Genomic DNA, 19,634 nt, shown 5'->3' with positions numbered 1-19,634 from the left:
TAGGCTTATAGTAGATATCAGTAGATAGGCCGTCTCCAGAGATGAAGACAGAAAGATCAAGAAAGGGGAGGGAGGTGTCGGAAATGGTAAATTTGAGGGCAGGGTGAAAGTTGGAGGCAAAGTTAATGAAGTCGACGAGCTCAGCATGCGTGCAAGAGGCAGCGCCAACGCAGTTGTCGATGTAGTGAAGGAAAAGAGGGGGATGGATACCGGTATAACCTTGGAACATGGACTGTTCCACAAAGCCAAAAAAGAGGCAGGCATAACTGGGACCTATACAGGTGCCCATGGCTACACCCTTGGTTTGGAGGAAGTGGGAGGAGCCAAAGGAGAAATTATTGAGAGTAAGAACTAATTCCGCTAGACGGAGGAGAGTGGTGGTAGAGGGGATTTGGTTAGGTCTGGAATCCCCAAAAAAATACCGAAGAGCTTCGAGACCATTTCGGTGGGGGATGGAGTTATATAGGGACTGGACGTCCATGGTGAAAATAAGACGGAGGGGGCCAGGGAACTTAAAATCATTGAAAAAATTCAAGTCACGAGAAGTGTCACGAACATAGGTGGGAAGAGATTGAACAAGGGGGGATAAGACAGTGTCAAGGTATGCAGAAATGAGTTCAGTGGGGCAGGAGCAAGCTGAGACAATAGGTCTACCTGGACAGGCAGGTTTGTGGATCTTGGGTAGGAGGTAGAAACGGGAAGTGCGGGGTGTGGGAACTATGAGGTTGGTGGCAGTGGATGGGAGATCCCCAGAGCTGATAAGGTTGTTGATGGTATAGGAGACAATGGCCTGGTGTTCCTTAGTGGGGTCATGATCAAGGGGTAAATAAGAGAAGGTATCAGAGAGTTGTCGCTGTGCCTCGGCCAGGTAGAGGTCAGTACATCAGACACCAACAGCTCCTCCCTTATCAGCAGGTTTTATAGTGAGGTTGGGATTGGTGCAGAGGGAGCGGAGAGCAGAGCGTACGGAAGGAGTGAGGTTGGAATTGGAACACGGAGTGGTGAAGTCGAGATGGTTGATGTCCCATTGGCAATTAGCAATGAAGAAATCCAGAGCAGGCAGAAGACCAGAGCTAGGTGTCCATGAAGAGGAGGAGGGTTGAAGACGGGAGAAGGAGTCATCGGTGGGTGTAGGAGAGTCCTTGTCAAAGAAGTAAGCTCAGAGATGGAGCCGGCGGAAGAAGAGTTCAGTGTCATGGTGTACGCGGAACTCACTGAGGTGTGGGCAAAGGGGGACAAAGGTGAGACCCTTAATGAGGACAGAGCGCTCTGCCTCAGAGAGTTGAAGATCGGAGGGAATGGTAAAGACCCGGCACGGATGAGAGATGGGATCAGAGGGTGGAAAGAGGCTGGTAGTGTCAGTGGAGAGGGAAGGGTTGGGGTGAGAGGAAGATGGAGCCTCTGAGGGCCCAGGATCTGAGGGAGAGGGGATTGCAGAGTGGTGGTGGAGGAGGGGGAGACAGGAGTCACAATCGCAGCATGTGAAGACCTGGCCTGGAGTGATCCATTTCCGACTCCTCCCTCCCCTTTCTTGACCTTTCTGTCTCCATCTCTGGAGATGGCCTATCTACTGATATCTACTATAAGCCTACAGACTCTCACAGCTACCTGGACTATTCTTCTTCCCACCCTGTCTCTTGCAAAAAGGCTATCCCCTTCTCACAATTCCTCCGTCTCCGTTGCATCTGCTCTCAGGATGAGGCTTTTCTTTCCAGGACGAAGGAGATGTCTTCCTTTTTTAACCAAAGGGGCTTCCCTTCGTCCACCATCAACTCTGCTCTCAAACGCATCTCTCCCATTTCCCGCACATCTGCCCTCACCCCATCCACCCGCCACCCCACTCTGGATAGGGTTCCCCTTGTCCTTACCTACCACCCCACCAGCCTCCAGGTCCAACGTATAATTCTCCGTAACTTCCGCCACCTCCAACGGGATCCCGCTACCAAACACATTTTTCCCTCCCCACCTGTTTCTGCTATTCGCAGGGATCGTTCCCTACACGACTCCCTTGTCCACTTGTCCCCCCCATCCCTTCCCACCGATCTCCCTCCTGGCACTTATCCTTGTAAATGGAACAAGTGCTATACCTGCCCTTACACTTCCTCCCTCACCACCATTCAGGGCCCCAGACAATCCTTCCAGGTGAGGCGAAACTTCACTTGTGAGTCGGCTGGTGAGGTATACTGCATCTGGTGCTCCTGGTGTGGTCTTTTATGTATTGGTGAGACCCGAAGCAGACTGGGAGACTGTTTCGTGGAACACCTATGCTCGGTCTGCCAGAAAAAGCAGGTTCTCCCAGTGGCCACACATTTTAATTCCGCGTCCCATTCCCATTCTGATATGTCTATCCATGGCCTCCTCTATTGTCAAAATGAATCCAAACTCAGGTTGGAGGAACAACACCTTATATACCGGCTGGGTAACCTCCAACCTGATGGCATGAACATTGACTTCTCTAACTTCCATTAATGCCCCTCCTCCCCTTCTTACCCCATCCCTGACATATTTAGTTGCTTGCCTGTTCTCCATCTCCCTCTGGTGCTCCGTCCCTCCTTTCTTTCTCCTGAGGCCTCCTGTACCATGATCCTTTCCCTTCTCCAGCTCTGTATCACTTTTGCCAATCACCTTTCCAGCTCATAGCTTCATCTTTTTTTAGATCAACTAAATGCACCTGGACTTACAGTTGATATTTGAAAGCAGGTAGAGCAACCTATTTCTCAAGAGGAAATCACTGAGGCTATACATTCATTGCATTCTGGGAAATATCCAGGACCTGACAGATTCTCTGGAGAATTTTATAAAGATTTTTCTTCATTGCTTTTACCTTATTTATGTTCCTCACTTACAGATTCCTTCAAGGTGGGTAGGTTGCCACAGTCTTTTTATGAAGTTTCCATTTTGCTTATTCTTAAAACAAAATAAAAATCCCACTGAATGCTCTTCATATAGATCAATCTCTTTACTCGATGTTGATGATAAGATCCTGTCTAAAGTTTTGGCCTGTAGATGTGAAAATATTATATATTCTGTAATATCTGATGATCAAACAGGATTTATTAAAAATCGATATTCCCATTTTAATATATGGTGAGTATTAAATGTTTTGCATTCTCCATCCAAGGAAATATCAGAATATATGATTTCTCTGGATGTGGAGAAGGCTTTTGATCGAGTTGAATGGAATTACCTTAGAACCTTAGAAGAATTTAATTTTGGACCCAATTTTATTCAATGGATTAAATTTCTTTACTTATCTCCCTCAGATCCTTACTAATTTTCAGATTTCTAAAGCAATTAAACTTCAATGGGGAACTAGACAAAGATGTCCATTGAGTCCTTTGCATTTTGATTTGGTATTAGAACCTTTAGCAATTGCCTTTCAAGAGTCCAAAGATATCACTGGTATCTTAAGGAAAGGCTATTCATAAAGTCTCGTTTTATGCTGATGACCTATTGCTTTTTATATCTAATGTTACAACTTCTTTACCCTTTATGTTTCTTTTGCTGACTAATTTTAGTCAGTTTTCAGGATATAAATTGAATTTACATAAGAGTGAATTGTTTCCTTTAAATAATTTGAAATCAACCGATATTAACCTTCCTTTTAAAATTGTAAGAAAACAATTTACATATTTAGGTATAACAGTCACTAAGAATTATAACGATCTATTCAAAGAAAAATTTCTAACCTTAATGAATTATGTGAAAAAGACACTTATTAATTTGTTGCCTCTCTCATTATCATTGATTGGTCGAATCGGTTCTATTAAAATGAATATTTTATTTAAATGTATATACCTTTTTCAAGCCGTACCTGTTTTTATTCCTAAGTCTTTTTTTGATTCTTTATGTTTGATTCTTTCTTCCTATATATGGAAGAACAGAAAACACCAATTAAATAAAGCCCACCTTCAAAAAATTAAAAAGAATGGAGGCCTTGCTCTACCCAACTTTAGATTATGTTAACCATATAACCATATTACAATTACAGTACGGAAACAGTCCATCTCGGCCCTTCTAGTCCTTACCGACACTTACACTCACCTAGTCCCACTGGCCCGTACTCAGCCCATAACCCTCCATTCCTTTCCTGTCCATATACCTAACCAATTTTACTTTAAATGACAACACTCAACCTGCCTTTACCACTTCTACTGGCAGCTTATTCCACACAACTACCACTCTCTGAGTAAAGAAATTCCCCCTCGTGTTACCCTTAAACTTTCACCCCCAACTCTCAAAATCATGTTTTCTTGTTTGAATCTCCCCTACTCTCAATGGAAAAAGCCTGTCCATGTCAACTCGATCTATGCCCCTCTTTATTTTAAATACCTCTATCAAGTCCCCCCTCAACCTTCTACACTCCAAAGAATAAAGAGCTAACTTGTTCAACCTTTCCCTGTAACGTAGGTGCTGAAACCCAGATAACATTCTAGTAAATCTTCTCTGTACTCTCTCTATTTTGTTGATATCTTCCTTATAATTCGGTGACCAGAACTGTACACAATACTCCAAATTTGGCCTTACCAATGCCTTGTACAATTTTAACATTACATCCCAACTCCTATACTCAATGCTTTGATTTATAAAGGCCAGCATACCAAAAGCTTTCTTCACCACCCTATCCACATGAGATTCCACCTTCGGGGAACTATGCACCATTATTCCTAGATCACTTTGTTCTACTGCATTCTTCAATGCCCTACCATTTATGATGTATATCCTATTTGGATTATTCCTGCCAAAATGTTGCACCTCACACTTATCAGCATTAAACTCCATCTGCCATCATTCAGTCCACTCTTCTAACTGGCCTAAATCTCTCTGTGAGCTTTGAAAACCTACTTCATTATCCACAACACCACCTACCTTAGTATCATCTGCATACTTACTAATCCAATTTACCACCCCATTATCCAGATCATTAATGTATATGACAAACAACATTGGACCCAGTACAGATCCCTGAGACACACCATTAGTCACCAGCCTCCCACCTAACAAACAAATAGCCGCCACTACTCTCTGGCATCTCCCATTCAGCCACTGTTGAATCCATTTTACTTCTTCAATATTAATGCCTAATGATTGAACCTTCCTAACTAACCTTCCATGCGGAACCTTGTCAAAGGACTTACTGAAGTCCATATAGACAACATCCACTGCTTTACCGTCGTCAACTTTCCTAGTAACCTCTTCAAAAAATTCAATAAGATTTGCCAGACATGACTTTCCACGCATAAATTCATGTTGACTGCTCCTAAGCAGACCCTATCTATCCAGATAATTATATATACCATCTCTAAGAATACTTTCTATTAATTTACCCACTGCTGATGTCAAATTTACAGTCCAATAATAGCTGGGTTTACTCTTAGAACATGTTTTAAACAATGGAACCACATGAGCAAAACGCCAATCCTACGGCACCATCCCCGTTTCTAATGATATTTGAAATATTTCTGTCAGAGCCCCTGCTATTTCTACACCAACTTCCCTGAAGGTCCTAGAGAATATTCTGTCAGGATCTGGAGATTTATCCACTTTTATATTCCTTAAAAGTGCCAGTACTTCCTCCTCTTTAATTGTCATAGTTTCCATAACTTCCCTACTTGTTTCCCGTACCTTACACAATTCAATATCCTTCTCCTTATTGAATACCGAAGAAAAGAAATTGTTCAAAATCTCCCCCATTTCTTTTGGCTCCACACATAGCTGTCCACTCTGATTTTCTAAGGGACCAATTTTATCCCTCACTATCCTTTTGCTATTAACATAACTGTAGAAACCCTTCGGATTTATTTTCATCTTACTTGCCAAAGCAACCTCGTATCTTTTAGTTTTTCTAATTTCTTTCTTAAGATTCTTTTTACATTCTTTATATTCCTCGAGCACCTCATTTACTCCATGCTGCCTATATTTATTGTAGATATCTCTCTGTTTCCAAACCAGGTTTCCAATATCCCTTGAAAACCATGGCACTCTCAAACTTTTAACCTTTCCTTTCAACCTAACAGGAACATAAAGATTCTGTACCCTCAAAATTTCACCTGTAAATGACCTCCATTTCTCTATTACATCCTTCCCACAAAACAAATTGTCCCAATCCACTCCTTCTAAATCCTTTTGCATCTCCTCAAAGTTAGCCTTTCCCCAATCAAAAATTCTCAACCCTGGGTCCAGTCCTATCCTTTCCCATAATTATATTGAAACTAATGGCACTGTGATCACTGGAGCCGAAGTGCTCCCCAACACATACCTCCATCACCTGACCTATCTCATTCCCTAACAGAAGATCCAACGCTGCCCCTTCTCTAGTCAGTACCTCTATGTATTGCTGAAAAAAACTATCCTGCACACATTTTATAACTCCAAACCATTCAGCACTTTTACAGAATGGTCTTCCCAGTCTATGTGTGGAAAATTAAAATCTCCCACAATCACAACCTTATGCTTACTACAAATATCTGCTATCTCCTTACAAGTTTGCTCCTCCAATTCTCACTCCCCATTAGGTGGTCTATAATACACCCCTATAAATGTCACTACACCTTTCCCATTCCTCAATTTCACCCAAATAGTCTCCCTAGATGAGTCCTCTAATCTATCCTGCCAAAGCACCACTGTAATATTTTCTCTGACAAGCAATGCAACACCTCCTCCTCTGGCCCCTACGATTCTATCACACCTGAAGCAACAAAATCCAGGAGTATCACACCCCTCTTGCAACCATGTTTCACTAATAGCTACAACATCATATTTCCAGGTATCAATCCATGCTCTAAGCTCATCCACCTTTCTTACAATGCTCCGGGCATTAAAATAGATGCATTTAAGAAATTCTCCACCTCTTCCTCTCTGTTTATCCCTAACAATGTGATCAACAACTTTATTATCTTTTTCTTCCTTCTCCCCTACATCTTAGGTCTGAGCGCTCCCATTCTCTATCACTAGCTTTCTCTACTTGTGAACTAACCTCCTCTCCCCTAATCTCTTCAAATTGATTCCCACCCCCCTGCCATTCTAGTTTAACGTCTTCCCAGTAGCCTTAGTAAATCTCCCCACCAGGATATTTGTCCCCCTAGGATTCAAGTGTAACCTCTCCTTTTTGTACAGGTCACACCTGCCTCAAAAGACGTCCCAATGATCCAGAAACTTGAATCCCTGCCACCTGCTTCAATCCCTCAGCCACACATTTATCCTCCACCTCATTCCATTCCTACTCTCACTGTTGCGTGGCACAGGGAGTAATCCCGAGATTACTACCTTTGTGGTCCTTCTTCTCAACTGCCTTCCTAACTCCCTCTATTCCCCTTTCAGGACCTCTTCCCTTTTCCTATCCTTATATGTACCTATATGTACCACGCCCTCTGGCTCCTCACCCCCCCACTTCAGGATATCTTGGATGCGATCAGAAACATCCTGAACCCTGGCACCAGTGAGGCAAACTACCATCTGGGTCTCCTGATCGCTTCCACAGAATCGCCTATCTGACCCCCTAACTATCGAGTCCCCTATTACTGCTGCCTTCCTCTTCCTTTCCCTACCCTTCTGAGCTACAGGGCCGGACTCTGTGCTGGAAGCACAGCCACTGTTGCTCCCCCCAAGTAGGCTGTCCCCCCCCCCCCCAAAAGTACTCAAACAGGAGTACTTATTGTCAAGGGGTACTCTCTAGTACCTGACTCTTCCCCTTCCCCTTCCTAATCGTGACCCACCTGCCTGCCTCCTGTGGCCCCAGTGTGACCACCTGCCTGTAACTCCTCTCTATCAACTCCTCACTCTCCCTAACCAGATGAAGGTCATAGAGCTGCTGCTCCAGTTCCCTAACACTGTCCCTTAGGAGCTGCAGCTCAGCGCACCTGGTGCAGGTGTGGACTTCCAGTAGGCTAGGAGACTCCAGGACCTCCCACATCTGACACCGAGAACAACAAGCTTTCCTCACACTCATACTTCCCCTTTCCTCAAATAACAGGAAGAACTGAAACCTAAACCTACCTTGTCTCACTCGCTTCCACCTAAGCCCATTGAGCCAAAGCCCTTAAGCCTTCACTCTACTCCTGGCTCACTCCACTGCCCGCAAACGATGCTGCCCACTGTATAAGGCTGTGACCTTTTTAAATCTTCCCCACTTCACTACCCGCCATCATGTGCCTGCGCAGTCCTACCTCTCTTAACTCCGATGAGAATAAGAAAATTCGAGATGGCTCCCGCCGCACTCCCGTTCTGATGCACCAACTTCCTTCTCCAAACGAAAACCGATTCAGGATTTCTGCCCTTTTTAAATCTTCCTTGCTTCACTGCCGGCCGTCACGCACCTGCACAGTCCTGCCTCTTAACTCCGATGAGAATAAGAAAAATTCAAGATGGCTCCAGCCGCACTCCCGCTCTGATCCTCTGACTTCCGTCTCCAAACCTATATTATTGGGCAATTAACATACGAAATCTTACGTTCTGTTACATTATATTAATTGTGAGGATTGTCCAAAATGGGTCTTTTTGGAAGCTAAATCTGTTACGAAATTTTCTATTATTTCTCTTCTTAGATCCTTTCTTCCTTTATCTTTAAATAAATTAACTGACAGTTTGGTGGTTAAACATACTTTGAGGATCTGGCTGCAGTTTAGAAAACATTTCGGTTTATTGAGATTTTCCCTTTCTAGTCCTATTTTTTCTAATTTTTTTTAAACCATCTATGATCAATCTGTTTTTTTAGAGAATGGGATAGATTAGGCATCAAACAATCTCAGGATCTCTTTGTTGAAGGGAATCTTTCTACTTTTGAGCAGCTCTCAGTGAAATATAACCTATCAAATACCCACTTTTTTTTTGATAACTACAGATTAGAGGTTTCTTAGGATCTAAACTACATATATTTCCTACCAACCCGAATAGAATATAGTAGATGTAAATTTTAATTTGAAACCTTTTGATAATGGCTCAATATCTTATATTTATGGTCTGTTGTTGGGATTGAGAATGGCTCCTTTAGACAAAATTAAAAAAGATTTGGAAAAGGATTTACAGACTTCATCATCTGATGAGACCTGGAGGGCTATTTTCAAAATGGTGAATTCTTCATCATTATGTGCTCATCATTCCCTCCTACAATTTAAGGTGGTACCTAGGGCTCATATGTCTAAAGACAAGCTCTCTCGTTTTTTGCAGATATATCTCCTTATTGTGACAGACGTAGTAATGGAGAGGCTTCATTAATTCATATGTTTTGATCATGTTCGAGCCATGAAAAATATTGGAAAGATGTATTCTGGACTTTTTCTGTACTTTTTAAAGTTAGTTTTAAGCCTAATCCTTTTACTGCCTTATTTGGTATTGTTAAGGAAAGAGCTATAATTTTTGAGCCTTCCCATTTGCGGGTACTGGGTTTTATTTCTCTTATGGCTAGAAGAGCAATCTTGCTTAAATGGAAGGAGGTTGCCGCCCCCACACACACACATGCTCAATGGTTATGCAATGTTATGTCATGTTTAAATTTAGAGAAGATTCGATGTTTGGTTTCTGATTCTAACCAAGATTTTCAAATGCTTATGGGGACTCTTTCTGAAGTATTTTAAAAATCTTTGAATTGTTATTGATATTAAAATATTGATCTGGACTATTACTATAAAACACTATATGGTAAAGTACTCTTTATAGCCATATAAGAATTACAGCACAGAAACAGGCCATCTCGGCCATTCTAGTCCACGCCGAACTCTTACTGTCACCTAGTCCCACCGACCTGCGCTCAACCCATAACTGTCCATTCCTTTCCTGTCCATATACCTATCCAATTTTTTTTAAATGACAATATTGAACCTGCCTCTACCACTTCTACTGGAAGCTCGTTCCACACAGCTACCACTTTCTGAGTAAAGAAGTTCTCTCTCGTGTTACCCCTAAACTTTTGCCCCTTTACTCTCAACTCATGTACTCTTGTTTGAATCTCCCCTACTCTCAATGGAAAAAGCTCATCCACATCAACTCTATCTATCCCCCTCAAAATTTTAAATACCTCTATCAAGTCCCCCCTCAACCTTCTATGCTCCAAAGAGTAAAGACCTAACTTGTTCAATCTTTCCCTGTAACTTAGGTGCTGAAACCCAGGTAACATTCTAGTAAATCTCCTCTGCACTCTCTCTATATTGCTGACATCTTTCCTATTATTCCGTGACCAGAACTGTACACAATACTCCAAATTTGGCCTCACCGATGCCTTGCACAATTTTAACATTACATCCCAACTCCTATACTCAATGCTCTGACTTATAAAGGCCAGCATACCAAAAGCTCTCTTCACCACCCCGTCCACATGAGATTCCACCTTCAGGGAACTATGCACCATTATTCCTGGATCACTCTGTTCTACTGCATTCTTCAACGCCCTACCATTTATGATGTATGTCCTATTTTGATTATTTCTACCAAAATGTAGCACCTCACACTTATCAGCATTAAACTCCATCTGCTATCTTTCAGCCCACTCTTCTAACTGGCCTAAATCTCTCTGCAAGCTTTGAAAACCTGCTTCATTATCCACAACACCACCTATCTTAGTATCATCTGCATACTTACTAATCCAATTTACCACCCCATTATCCAGATCATTAATGTATATGACAAACAACATTGGACCCAGTACAGATCCCTGAGGCACACCACTAGTCACCGGCCTCCAACCTGACAAACAGTTATCCACCACTACTCTCTGGCATCTCCTATCCAGCCACCGTTGAATTCATTTTACTACTTAAATATTAATACCTAACGATTGAACCTTCCTAACTAACCTTCCGTGCGGAACCTTGTCTAAGGACTTACTGAAGTCCATATAGACAACATCCACTGCTTTACCCTCGTCAACTTTCCTCGGAACCTCTTCAAAAAATTCAATAAGTTTTGTCAAACATGACCTTCCATGCACAAATCCATGTTGACTGTTCCTAATCAGACCCTGTCTATCCAGATAATTATATATACCATCTCTAAGTATACTTTCCATTAATTTACCCACCACTGACGTCAAACTTACAGGCCAATAATAGCTAGGTTTACTCTTAGAACCCTTTTTAAACAGTGGAACCACATGAGCAATACGCCAATCCTCCGGCACCATCCCCATTTCTAATGACATTTGAAATATTTCTGTCAGAGCCCCTGCTATTTCTACACCAACTTCCCTCAAGGTCCTAGGGAATATCCTGTCAGGATCTGGAGACTTATCTACTTTTATATTCATTAAAAGCACCAGTACTTCCTCTTCTTTAATCATCATAGTTTCCATAACCACCCTACTTGTTTCCCTTACCTTACACAATTCAATATCCTTCTCCGTAGTGAATACTGAAGAAAAGAAGTTGTTCAAAATCTCCCCTATCTCTTTTGGCTCCACACATAGCTGTCCACTCTGATTCTCTAAGGGACCAATTTTATCCCTCACTATCCTTTTGCTATTAATATAACTGTAGAAACTCTTTGGATTTACTTTCACCTTACTTTCCTAAGCAACCTCATATCTTCTTTTAGCTTTTCTAATTTCTTTCTTAAGATTCTTTTTACAATCTTTATATTCCGCAAGCACCTCATTTACTCCATGCTGCCTATTTTTATTGTAGATCTCTCTCTTTTTCCAAACCAAATTTCCAATATCTCTTGAAAACCATGGCTCTCTCAAACTTTTAACCTTTCCTTTCAACCTAACAGGAACATAAAGATTCTGTACCCTCAAAATTTCACCTATAAATGACCTCCATTTCTCTGTTACATCCTTCCCATAAAACAAATTGTTTCAATCCACTCTTTCTAAATCCTTTTGCATCTCCTCAAAGTTAGCCTTTCTCCAATCAAAAATCTCAACCCTGGATCCAGACCTATCCTTCTCCATAATTATATTGAAACTAATTTTGAAATATTTTTCAACATTATTTGAAATATTGAAATATTTTCTCTAGCTTTTTTTTTACCAACCAACTTTGTCTTGGTAGTGGATGTGGATTTTTGTGTAATATAATCAACTGTATTATTGCATTTCATAATTCAATTTATTTTATTTGATTGATCATGAATATGCAATACTGCAATTGTATCAGTGTGATTCATATACAGCATTTTGTGCTATCTTATTTTGATTTATAATATCCTTATGAATTCTGTATTTGTGTATATGAAATTTAATAAAAGTATTGGAAAAGGAAAAAGATATTTGAAAGGGAAAAATGAAGTCTGATGTAGCAGTATTTCAGTGGAAATTACAGTGGTATGAGTGAGGAGTTGGTCAAAGTAAATTGTAAGGAGATGATGGCAGGGATGACAACAGATCAGCAATGGTGTGAGTTTGTAGGAAAAATGAGGAAGGTACAGGATAGATGTATTTCAAAAACAATACATTACTCAATGGCAAAATAGTACAACCCTGGCTGGCAAGGGAAGTCAAAGTTAATGTCAAAACAAAAGAGAGTGCATACAACAACACATAAATCAGTAGTCAAGCAGAGGACTGGAAAGCTTTTAAAAACCTACGGGGAGCAACTAAAATAATCATTAGGAGGGAAAAGATGAAATATAAAACCAAGCAAGCACTCAATATCAAAGTGGATAGTGAAAGCTTTTTCAAGTATGTTAAAAATAAAAGAAAGATGAGAGCGGATATCCGATTGGAGAAATAATAAAGGGAGACAAGGATATGGCAGATGAAATAAATGGGTATTTTCATTAGTTTTTTTACTGTGGAAGACACTAGCAGTGTGCCAGATATTGAAAGGTGCGAGGGAAGGGAAGTAGGTGCAGTTACTATTACAAGGGAGAAGGTGCACAAAAAGCCAAATGACCTAAGGGCACAGAAGTCACCTGGACCAGATGAACTGCACTTTAGGGCTCAGAAGGAGGTAGCGGTAGAGATTAAGTCATTAGTAAAGATCTTTCAAAAATCATTGACTCTGGCATGGTGGCTCGAGGACTGAAAAATTGCAAATGTCACTCCTCTTTTTAAGAAAGGAAATTATAGACCAGTTAGTCTGCTCTCAGTGGTTGGGAAGATATTGGAGTCAATTGCTAAGGATGAGGTAATGGAGTACTTGGTGACACAAGACAAGATAGGACAAAGTCAGCATGGACTTCTTAATGTAAAACCTTGCCTGACGAACCTTTGAGGAGAATTACAAGATGGATAGATAAAGGAGATGCAGTGGACGTTATATATTTGGACTTTCAGAAGACCTTTCACAAGGTGCCACATGTGAGGCTGCTTACCAAGTTAAGAGCCCATGGTGTTACAGGAAAGTTTCTGACATGGTTAGAGCATTGGCTGATTGGTAGGAGGCACAAGCGGGAATAAAAGGAACCTCTTCTGGTTGGCTGCCAGTGACTAGTGGTGTTCCGCAAGGGTCAGTGTTGGAACCACTTCTTCTTATGCTAAATATCAATTATTTTGATGATAGAATAGATGGCTTTTTTGCCAAGTTTGCAGATAATATGAAGATTGGTGGAGGGGCAGGTAGTGTTGAGGAAACAGGTAGGCTGCAGAAGGACTTAGACAGATTAGCAGAATTGGTAAGTAAGTAGCAAATGAAATACAGTGTTGGGAAATGCACGGTAGTGCACTTTGGTAGAAGAAATAAATATGCCGACTGTTTTATTAATGGGGAGAAATTCCAAAAATCTGAGATGCAAAGGACTTGGGAGTCCTTGTACAGAACACCCTCAAGGTTAACTTGCAGGTAGATTTTGTGCTGAGGTGATAGCATTCATTTCAAGAAGTCTAGAATACAAGAGCAGGGATGTGATGCTGAGGCTTTATAAGGCACTGCTGAGGCCTCACCTTGAGCATTGTGAACAGTTTTCATCTAAGAAAAGATATGCTGGTTTTGGAGAGAGTTTGAAGGAGGTTCACAAAGATGATTCTGGGAATGAAAGGGTTATCATATGATGGAAGTTTGATAGCTCTGGATCTGTACTCACTGGAATTTAAAAGGATAAGGGGGAATCTCACTGAAACCTTTCGAATGTTGAAAGGGCTAGACAGAATAGATGTGGTAAGGATGTTTCCCATGGTGTGGAGTCTAGGACAAGAGGGCATAACCTCAGGACACAGGGGCATCCATTTAAAACAGAGAAGTTTCTATAGCCGGAGGGTGGTGAATTTGTGCAAGTTATTACCACAGTCAGCGTGGAGGCCTGATTGTTGGGTGTATTTAAGACAGAGCTTGATAGATTCTTGACTGGACATGGCTTTAAAGATTGTGGTAGAAGGCTGGGGAGTGGGGCTGAGGAGGGGGAAAAAAAGGATCATTACTTACTGTAGCTTCTTTTAATCCTGTGCCATAGACACCCCCCCCCCCCATAACAGACAGTGATACAGCCTGTTAGAATGGTCTCCATGGTATATCTATAGAAGTTTTTGAGTCCTTTGGGTAAAACACAAAATTTCCTTAAACTGCTAATGAAATATAGCCACTGTTTTGCTTTCTTTGTAGTTATATCAATATGTTGGGACCAAGTTAGATCCTCAGGGATGTTGACACCAAGGAACTTGAAATTGCTCATCCACTTCTGTTCCCTCTCTGATGTTCCCTTGTCCTACCCTTTCTGAAATCCACAATCAGCTCTTTGGTTTTACTAATGTTGAGTGCAAGGTTAAAATGCCACACATCTATCTCTTAGCAGATGACGACACTTCCGGTTCTTCCACAGCTTTTGGTTTGGGAATGTACAGCAAGTTTTTACAGTCACACACTCATTCACATGGTCTTTAATGAAGTAGGTAACAGCTGAAGAATACTTATCCAGATTCAATGATGAATCCCTGAACACAGTCCAGTCCACTGATTCAAAGCAGTCCTTGAAGTGCTCCTGTGCTTCCCTTGTCCATACCTTCTTGATCCTCATTACAGATGCTGCAGTCTTCAGTCTCTGCCTATACTCAGGGAGTAGAAGTACAGCAGGGTGATCAGACTTTTTGAAGTGTGGGTGTGGAATAGCATGGTTAGCACTCTTGATCTTAATGTAACAGTGGTCTAGTGTGTTGTTTCCTTTGGTGCTACAAGTGATTTGTTGATGATAATTATTTAGTGACCTTTTCAAGCTGGCCTGGTTAACATCCCCCAAAATTATGGTGAAGTTGTCAGCATCTGCTGTTTTGTACATGTTGATCATGTCGCTCAGAGCATGTAGAGCCTGTTTGACATTGCCAGAGGTGGAATGTACATCACTGCCAAAATGATCACTGGAATCTCCCACAGAAGGTCAAATGGCTGACACTTCATTGCAAGATATTCCAGGTCTGGTGAGCAGAATTGGGACATCACAAGAGGAATTGCCATTCACGTGCTTTTACATGAATTATGTAAACAAACAAAGAATGCTTAATCAAACAATATATTTACAATATTACTTAAATATTACTGAAATGTCAAATATATAACCCTCCTCCTTGCTTAGCTATGAATTCCAACTCAATAGAGAATGCACCTCAACACAAGATTGTCACGTATTGCTCTCCAGTCATTATACAGTTTCCAGAGGTCATTAGATGTAATCTCCACTGGGAGAGTGGTCCAGTTCTATCCTTAATCTTTCCAAGTACCCACTTTTGATCACCTCTGCAGTCCCTTGTCAGGACTGCTTGTCCAGGAGTGAAACATTGTACCTTCTTGTTTGAGGAGCCCTCAATTTGTCTCAGCTGTTTGACCTGCATCCTCCTTCTGAGATTGGGCTGAGGAAATCCAAATGTGAGTGCAAGGGATGACCCAGGAGCAGAATAGCTGCTGAATTGTTGGTTGTGGAGTGTGCTGCATTGTGATATGAGAGAAAAAATTGGCAGGCTTCTGATTCAGTGTTAGTGTAGAGTGTTCTGCTATCAGGACTCCTATTTTTCCCTCGTTCTGATGAAAGATCCGAAATGCCAACTTTGTTTCTCTCTCTTCTCCTTTCTGGGAAAAGCAGTTCCTCCTCATCTCTATCCTAATCCTGAGGCAAAGTCCCCTAGTTTTCACCTTACTTATCTGTGGAAACAACTTTCCTGCCCTTATCTTGTCTATCCCTTTCATAGTTTTGTTTCTGTAAGATTCCCATTCATTCTGCATTCCAGTGAGTATAGTCCCAGGTGACTCAATCTTTCCTCATAGACTAATACTTCATTTCCAGAATCATCTTGGTGAACCTCCCCTAACCTGCTCCAGAGCTCATATATCTTTCCACAACACACACAAAATGCTGGAGGAATTCAGCAGGTCAGACACATCTATGGAAATTAACAAACAGTCGATGTTTCAGGCCGAGACTCTCCATCAGGACTGGAAAGGAAGAAGGCAGGTGCCAGAATAAGAGGGTGGGGGAGGAGCAGAAGTGCAGACTAGAAAGTAATAGGTTAAACCAAGTGGTGGGGGAGATGGGATGAAGTGAGAACCTGGGAGGTGATAGGTGGAAAAGATGAAGGGTTGGAGAAGAAGGACTTTGATTGGAGAGGAGAGTGAACTATGTGAGAAAGGAAGGAGGAGGGGCACCGGGGTGAGGAGAAGAGGTAAGAGTGGAATCAGAGTGGGAAAATGAAAGAGAGGGCAGTGGGAGGAGGACGTCAATTACAGGAAGTTGGAGAAATTGAAGATCATGCCATCCTTTGGAGGATACCTAGACAGAATAAAAGGTGTTGCTCCTCCAATCTGTGAATGGCCTCATTGTGGCCATTGTTTGCACTCTATTGAGCAATGGTTCATGGTGTACAATATGGGACAGTTGTGTCATCATCCAGTACCTTCCTAATTCACTTTCAGTTGACGATTACAGGGTATGTAGCATGCAATTGGTGAATAGATCTCCAATCAAATTGTAGTTGTCTCTGCCAATCACGTCCCTTCAATGCTGGTCCTTCTGTTTTTACCACATACAAGCCCAGTGTGGCTTGTTGGTTGTTGTATTTCACTGTTAAGAATGCTGTTCCCACAGAAGTTGTCTTTTCTCCAAGTTCTTAGTTGGATATCTATATGCTTCAGATCAGTTCCTTTGAAATACCAATCAAACCCAGTTGTGGATTGACTGAAACAGCCAAACCAGTGTGCAAATTATTTTATTTAGTTTGCTGTTCATTTCTGGTGTAAGCCATGTTGCTTGTTTATTGTTAGTGTTCACTTTGTAAATCTGAAGACTACACTCTCATAATTATCAGACTTTTGATCAACAGTATGTAGATTAGGCTCTATTTAAAACTGCAACTTGACTTTTTATCTTTTTCACTTCCTTGAGCAGTCTATTTATTTTTGCCTGCCCAATATGCTCTTTATATGTGTCCGTGTTTGTTACATTTTCTGCAACTTTTGTCTTTAAACTTGCATTTGTCTGGTGTATGAGACCCCGTCACAATGATAACATAGTCTGTTTGGTCAGGCAGGTTTCGGTTCAGACTTTGGAACTTTGTTCATGCTCATTTTCATTCCTCACTGCAGCTCAATTGCATCTCTGTCTGCCATTTCCATTGATACACCAATTTCAACTACTCATTTAAAAGTGAGCTGTGCTTTTGTTCGGTGCTGCTTTTGATTGCTTTCTTGTAAGATACCACAAACTAAAAGATCACTAAGCCCATCATTGAACTGACAATGTTCAGACAACTTCTTCAATCCAAATACATGCGCTGAAAAAGACTCCCCTTCCTTTTGATTCCACTTATGAAACCTAAAAGTATTCTGCAATCAACAATGGTTTAGGTTCTAAATCTTACTGCATTACTTTCACAATTTCAACTAAACTCATTTTGGCTGGTTTGGTTGGAACAGTTAAATTTCTAAGCAAACTGTATGCCTTTAAATCTAATACACTCAGCAAATTTGGTACTCGTTTCTCATTGGCTATTTCATTTGCTTCAAAAGACTGCTCAATTTGTTCCACATGCAGCACCAAGGTATATGTTGTGCAATTAAATGTGTCAGTCTTTCCAATGTAGCCAGCCATTTAAAAATTTATGAATACTATGGCCCAGTACTCACTGTTTGTAAGCCCTCTAATTTTTCTGTTTCCTGCCTCTTTTTTAAACTTGAATGTCTTCTCCTGTTGTGAAGAAAGTGCGCTGTACTTTTTACTCGACTGTTTCTTGCTGCGCTTTTTTAAAGCTCAAACATCTTGGGTTTGCTTAAATCTTCCTCATCACCACTATTATGTTTTGTAACTCCAAAACATAAAACTAATTTCAAGAAAAAGATTGGAGGCCAGAAGAACAGGTCTTAGTTTTATTTTTGATGTGGTAGTGTCATGGCACATGTAATTCATGCATTTCATACATATAACCATAATGAGTTATTTAAACAACAAAGAATGCTAAATCGAACAATATATTTACAGTATTACTCAAACATTACTGAAATATTAAAGATACAACATAATGCAGAAATTTGACCCCTTATCTAGAATAGGCTTTATAATAAACCTGAGCATGTTGCACATTTTTTTATTGCCTGGACTTCTCTTTTGAGTGAGTTTTGCTAACTTGTGCGATCAACTAACCCCACCCTTCAGGTGATGACAGAGGCATGTTAAACAGTTGGAATGTGGTGGTACTTGGAAGGATAGGATGTTACATAGAATATGTGCATACATGCCTGACTTTACACAAAACATAGCCCAAGAAAGGTCCTATGGTCCACAATGTCTGTGCCCACAATAATGTGAAATTAAACTAATTACATCTGCCTGCACGTTCAGAGCGGGCAGCGGAGTGAGAGGGTTTTGGCGGTAACGGGACGAGGCGAGGTAGGTTTACCTGTGATATTTGTGGAAAGGAGGTAGTATGTGCGTGGCCAGTTTTCTGTGCTCGGTGTCAGATGTGGGGGGTTCCTGTTGTCTTCCAGCCTCCCAGACGGCCATATCTGCACCAGGTCTGTCAAGATGCAGCTCCTGAGGGACCGAGTTAGGGAACTGGAGATGCAGCTCGATGACCTTCGCCTGGTCAGGGAGAGTGAGGAGGTGATAGAAAGGAGTTTATAGGCAGGTGGTCACACTGGGGCCACAGGAGACAGACAAATGGGTCGCAGTCAGGAGGGGAAGGGGAAGAGTCAGGTTATAGAGAGTAACCTGTGGCTGTACCCCTTGACAATAAATACTCCTGTTTGAGTACTGTTGGAGGGATAGACTACCTGGGGGAAGTGACAGTGGCCGTGCCTCTGGCACAGAGTCTGCCCCTGAAGCTCAGAAGGGTAGGGAAAGGAAGAGGAAGGCAGTAGTGATAGGGGACTCTAGAGTTAGGGGGTCAGACAGGTGATTCTGTGGACGCAAAAAAGAAACTCGAATGATAGTTTGCCTTCCAGGTGCTAGGGTCCAGCATATTTCAGATCGCGTCCAAGATATCCTGCAGTGGGAGGGAGAACAGCCAGAGGTCATGGTACATATTGGTACCAATGACATAGGTAAGAAAAGGGAACAGGTCCTGAAAAAAAGACTACAGGGAGTTAGGAAGGAAGTTGAGAAGCAGGACCACAAAGGTAGTAATCTCGGGATTACTGGCTATGCCATGCAACAGTGAGAGTAGGAATTGAATAAGGTTTAGGATAAATGCATGGCCGAAGGACTAGAGCAGGGGGCAGACATTCAGATTTCTGGATCATTGGGACCTCTTTTGGGGCAGGTGTGACCTGTACAAAAAAGATGGGTTGCAC

This window comes from Hypanus sabinus, chromosome 3 (genome assembly GCF_030144855.1).
Source record: "Hypanus sabinus isolate sHypSab1 chromosome 3, sHypSab1.hap1, whole genome shotgun sequence".
Classification (NCBI taxonomy): domain Eukaryota; kingdom Metazoa; phylum Chordata; class Chondrichthyes; order Myliobatiformes; family Dasyatidae; genus Hypanus; species Hypanus sabinus.
Note: the sequence above shows the minus strand (reverse complement) of the source record.